Below are 6389 nucleotides of genomic sequence, written 5' to 3'. Positions count from 1 at the left end.
CAGTGGAAATGTTTTTTGGGGATTCAGTTTGCAATTAATTGCAATTCATCTGATAACTCTTCATAACATTCGGAGTATATGCAAATTGCCATCATACAAACTGAGGCAGCAGACTTTGTGAAATTAATAATTGTGTCATTCTCAAAACCTTTGGCCACGACTGTACATGTAGACTTCCAGTCATTGCGTTAATGCTAGTTAGCATTGGCTCGCAAAACAATCGCTAACTTCCTTCATACTGCACACAAAGACATACAAAATGGTATCCACAAGTTCATCTGATCTGGGGTAAGTAGAGCACAGAATCTCGCAGCATCCCTTAAAAACCTCCATGGTAACATTTATCTGAATAGGATGAGGACTGTTCCCCATGGGTCAGTTAACTGTAATCAAGGTTGGGCACCTCTCTCTCACTGCCACAGTAAAACTCTCATTAGTGTGTGGGAAAATAAGTCTCTCCAGTTAATTAAATAATCTCTTCTCTCTCTCTCTCTCTCTCTCTCTCTCTCTCCTCTCTCCTCTCTCTTCTCTCTCTCCTCTCTCTCTCTCTCTCTCTCTCTCTCTCTCTCTCTCTCTCTCTCGTCTCTCTCTTCTCTCTCTCTCTCTCTCTCTCTCTCTCTCTCCCTCTCTCTCTCTCTCTCTCTCTCTCTCTCTCTCTCTCTCTCTCTCTCTCTCTCTCTCTCTCTCTCTCTCTCTCTCTCTCTCTCTCTCTCTCTCTCTCTCTCTCTCTCTCTCCTTCTCTCTCTCTCTCTCTCTCTCTCTCTCTCTGTGTCCTAGTTTTGATCTGGTTCTGGATAATGTGGGCGCGGACACAGAGAGCTGGGCTCTGGGCCTTCTGAAGCCGTGGTGTGGCACCAAGCACGTAACCCTGGTAACGCCCTTCCTCCGGAACACCGACCTGCTGGACATCGTTGATGGAATGCTCCATACCGGGGTCTCCGTGTCATCCATGGCACTCAAGGCAACCACGGCAGCATTTCTGTATTTAATATAATGCATCCTTTATTTACACAGGTTGACTGAAGATCCATATACAACGCCTARCATGAACCATGAACATGTACAGCAAAGCACTTACTAGACGTTRGAAATTTCCCCTTATAAGGCAACACCCAATCTCACTCCCCTTGCTTGTCATCCCGCCCTCACATAGTAACACCGACATCCTGTTGGCATTTGTGGTGTACAGACTGCAAAATGTGCAGTGCATTTGAGGTTTTGTGCGCGCCTTTTTTCTCTCCTTGTCATAGTCCCACCCACCACATCACCACACGATCCACAAGATGTACTGATAGCTGTATGTTTAGGTGGGTCTCATCATGGAGAACCAGAGCAGTGCTGATTACATTTATCACTGCTCAAATTCTGTAGCAGGAATAGGTAGGACTTGAACACAACATTTGTTCCTCAACTGTAGTGTATGATATACCATTTTCTAGCTCTGAGTCTCTACTTTTATCCAATGTGAAAAACAACATTTAAAATTTTGCTACATAGTGCCATAAGGTAATCACTTTATCAGTAATGTAGTAGTTTCTAGTAACGGAAATGGAAAACCATTTACTCTGGGAAATAGAAACTTAAGACGAGGTGGATGTGTGTGTGAAGACATGGTTTGTCTTGGGGGAGCCCCATAGAAACATGCACTGTCCCTGTCCCCCACTATAGGTGGAATGGCACGGTGGATCTGAACCATGGGGTTTGTCCCGTAGCAGTGTTGACAGTAGAAAGAGACAGACCTTGGTTAGAATATAGAAGAGGTGGGGGGAGTAAAGTGTAAACACACCTTATCTATTTCAGCCCCATACTGTCGATCACTTTTTGAACACCCACTTGTCTCCCCCTATTTCTCCCCTCTATCCCTCACCCTGTCTCTCTCCACTCACTCATATGATCTCTCATTTCCAAGACAAAGTGCAACCAGATCTGTAAACCATGTGTCTTTTGCGGCATCTCCTCTCCTCTCCCTAGCTTCTCCTTACCAGTAATGGAGCCTCCTCGGCCCTCTGTGCTGGGCCAACACTGCGATAAATGATAAAAGGTTCTGGATCTTCACCACTCAATGGCCTACATCCTGCTGTTGGTAAAAACATGCCCTCCAGGCTTTAGATAAACAAAGCTGTCTCCATCGGTGTGGGAGCTTCGAGCTGATCTCGCAACCAGCCCAGTATTAGTGGGCCTTGGGTAGTTTGGGTAGAGAGAAGGCCTCTGTACCCAGAGAGAGAGCATGTTACAACGGGGTACGGTTAACTTCTCAACCCCAACCCCTTTCCTAGCATATCCATGGAAACAGACCTCAGGCAGGACTGACAGAGGCAGACTTAGCAGATTTGGTTAATCTTTACATTTTTACCTTTGGTTTGGTGATTGGACACTTTGGAGGCATCTTTTATTTTAATATTACTAACAGTGGTGGAAAAAGTACCKAATTTCACACTTGAGTAAAAGTAAAGATACTGAAAGTCCTCCAGTAAAATACTACTTGAGTAAAAGTCTACAAGTATTTGGTTTTAAATATACTTAACCTCTTGTGGCTGAAGGGGCAGTATTGAGTAGCTTGGATGAAAGGTGCACAGAGATGCCCAGAGTAAACGGCCTGCTTCTCAGTCATAGTTGCTAATATATGCATATTATTATTAGTATTGGATAGAAAACACTCTGAKYTTTCTAAAACTGTTTGYATMATGTCTGTGAGTATAACAGAACTCATATGGCAGGCAAAAACCTGAGAAAAAATCCAAACAGGAAGTGGAAATTCTGAGAATGGTCGAGTTTCAACCAAGATCCCATTGAAATCACAGTGAGATATGAATGAGTATTCACTTCCTACGGCTTCCACTAGATGTCAACAGTCTGTAGAACTTTGTCCGATGACTCTACTGTGAAGGGGGGCCGAATGAGAGGACAATTAGTCACCACTGCCATGAGGTGACCATTCTTTGACCATGCACGTTCACATGAGAGGGAGCTCCGTTCCATCGCTCATCTGAAGTCAATGTAATTCTCCGGTTGSAACGTTATTCAAGATTTATGTTAACAACATTCTAAAGATTGATTCAATACATCGTTTGACATGTTTCTACTGACTGTTACCGAACTTTTGGACATTTCGTCAGGTTTTAGTGAACGCGCTTCGTGACTTTGGAATTGTTTACCAAACGCACTAACCAAAGTAGCTAATTGGACATAAATAACGGACATTATCGAACAAATCAAGCATTTATTGTGGACCTGGGATTCCTGGGAGTGCATTCTGATGAAGATCATCAAAGGTAAGGGAATATTTATCATGTAATTTCTGGTTTCTGTTGACTCCAACATGGCGGCTAATTTGACTATTGTTCTGAGAGCCGTCTCAGATTATTGCATGGTTTGCTTTTTCCGTAAAGTTTTTTTGAAATCTGACACAGCGGTTGCATTAAGGAGAGGTATATCTATAATTCCATTGTATAACTTTGTATTATCATCTACATTTATGATGAGATATTTTCTGTTGAAACGATGTGGCTATGCAAAATCACTGGATGTTTTTGGAACTAGTGAATGTAACGCGCCAATGTAAACTCAGATTTTTTTTAATATAAATATGAACTTTATCAAACAAACATACATGTATTGTGTAACATGAAGTCCTATAAGTGTCATCTGATGAAGATCATCAAAGGCTAGTGATTCATTTTATCTCCTTTTGTGCTTTTTGTGACTCCTATCTTTGGCTGGAAAAATGGCTGTGCTTATTGTGGTTTGGTTTGACCTAACATAATCGTTTGTAGTGCTTTCACTGAAAAGCATATTTGAAATCGGACACTTTGGTGGGATTAACAACAKGATWACCTTTAAAATGGTATAAGACACATGTATGTCTGAGGAATTTTWATTATGAGATTTCTGTTTTTTGAATTTTGCGCCCTGCACTTTCACTGGCTGTTGTCATATCGATCCCGTTACCTGGATTGCAGCCATAAGAAGTATCAAAAGTAAATGTAATTGCTAAAATATACTTAAGTATCAAAAGTAAAAGTATACCCATTTCAAATTCCTTATATTAAGCAAACCAGATGGCACCATTTTCTTGTTATCTGAATGTACAGATAGCCAGTGGCACACTCCAACACTCAGAAATAATTTACAAAATGTGTTTAGTGAGCCTGCCAGATCAGAGGCAGTAGGATGACCAGGGATGTTCTCTTGATAAGTGTGTCAATTGGACCATTTTCCTGTACTTCTAAGAATTCAAAATGTAACAAATTATTTTGGGTGTCAGGGAAAATGTATGGAGTAAAAAGTACATTATTTTCTTTAGGAACGTAATAAAGTAAAAGTTGTCAAAAATAGAAATAGTAAAGTAATGTACAGATAACCTGAAAAACTACTTAAGTAGTACTTTAAAGTATTTTTACTTAAGTACTTTACACCACTGATTACTAATACAGCTACGGTATGTTGACCCTGTGTGACAGGTGTCAAAATGAGTTCCAAAGGAACAGAGGCAATCCTATTCACACACAGTGGCTCTCAACAAGATATCTTTCTCCTTCCAACCATTGAAACACTGTTAACTGTGTGCATCATAGGTGTGTATGTATCGTTGAGCAGCAGTGAAAGCAGGAGCTCAAACTGGAAAAGAATGGATGGCGGATGTATTGTGTGGGTACAGACAGGAAATGACCCACCCTATCAGTTCCAACCTTTCTTTATTCGCAAACTCTTAGTGTTCATAGTGCACACAGTGTACACAGATGTCTGAAAGTTAGAAAWTTACATAATAATAACGAGGCTATATACAGGGGGTACAGGTATCTCCCCCAAGGCTTTATGTTAAGTAACGTTCCCCTGGACCACACCCTCCAGGGACACGACACACAAACCTTAGCAATCAGCCGTCTCCTTTTTCCTTTTGGAATGGAGCTGGGAATCTCATCTTGATGCTGGGAAACAAAATAAATAGGGATTGGCTTCCTGAAAGAGGGATGTTTCACTTTGGCGCTTAGACTTAGGCAGTCCTCTTTGGGTTAGAATGTCACCTCATTAAAAAAAAAAATGTGTGTGTCTGTGTGTGTGCATGCTTGTTTGTGTGTATGGTGTCTGTGAAAGAAGGTAGGAGGTACAGCCACGGAGGTCATTGTGTCTGTGACAGAAGGTAGGAGGTACAGNCACGGAGGCCATTGTGTCTGTGACAGAAGGTAGGAGGTACAGCCACGGAGGTCATTGTGTCTGTGACAGAAGGTAGGAGGTACAGCCACAGAGGCCATTGTGTCTGTGACAGAAGGTAGGAGGTACAGCCACGGAGGTCATTGTGTCTGTGACAGAAGGTAGGAGGTACAGCCAGGGAGGCCATTGTGTCTGTGACAGAAGGTAGGAGGTACAGCCACAGAGGCCATTGTGTCTGTGACAGAAAGTTGGAGGTACAGCCAGGGAGGCCATTGTGTCTGTGTGGGTCTTGACTTGTGTGTGCCAACACTGGCTCACAATGGTATAGTGAGTGACCAACTGKAAAAATAYAACCAATGCATTTGTAATGACATGAATTATTAAACACGTATACCACATGCAACGAAGGAAAATGTAATCAGAGATTCAGACTGAGGTGGCCATCTACATATGAATGTTTCTATTTTACAGACCCATAGTTAGGAGTGAGTTATAAACTGGTAATAAACTCTGATTATGGACAGTTTGAATTAGATATGGTATACAGTACATCTTAGACACAGATCTTTACTTAAGRGTCTGTACTTTAGTCTGTGTAAGGGCGGACAACAACACCAACATAAATGTCTTTATTTTATTTGAGTGTAACCAAACACCAAATGAATCATGAGTCTGGCACGTATACTGCATGTGGTTTCCTGTTTAACCTTGTTCCTATCTCTTTTTCGCCTTGTGCACTATCGCTGGGGGAAGTTTGCACCCAATGGACCCACACTTGATGACATCAGCGAGATGGTGGTTAACATGCACATGCATCTCTGTTGAACCACCAGCTGTATTCCCTTTTATAACAGTAACCAAGCTGAATAACAGGAGCTTAAAGCTTCCTGACTGAATGGTTAGTGGTACAATATTAAACTATACAACTATCCAAGAAATGATGAATACTTACTAGCAATGGCTAACAGAGCCACAAGCATGAAGATAATCAGACAATGACGGTTCAAGGTTCTGTTCGACTCGACTTGTAACCTAACTTTTTTAATCTGAATCGAACAAAGAAACATTTTAGTGTTTCTCTCCTGTCTAATTTTTTGACTTGTTTTAGTACTGGTGAATCATGATTCAGGATTTGACGATATGCCTCTTCCCGGCACCAGCAAATTAACAGAATTTAACCATGTTCCTTGCCAAAACACTTTCTGCCAAATAAGGTCTTTCACAGCAACAAGGAAGTT

At 41.6% G+C, this 6389-nt stretch overlaps 1 pseudogene; it reads left to right on the top strand.

Annotated features, from left to right (window-relative positions):
* The window catches only part of LOC111969038 (reticulon-4-interacting protein 1 homolog, mitochondrial-like), a 13420-nt pseudogene extending 7444 nt beyond the window's left edge, over nt 1–5976 (top strand).
* Nucleotides 5977–6389: the final 413 nt, after the last annotated feature.

Source organism: Salvelinus sp. IW2-2015, linkage group LG9 (genome assembly GCF_002910315.2).
Source record: "Salvelinus sp. IW2-2015 linkage group LG9, ASM291031v2, whole genome shotgun sequence".
NCBI lineage: Eukaryota > Metazoa > Chordata > Actinopteri > Salmoniformes > Salmonidae > Salvelinus > Salvelinus sp. IW2-2015.
Note: the sequence above shows the minus strand (reverse complement) of the source record. Positions and strands in the feature narration are given on the sequence as shown.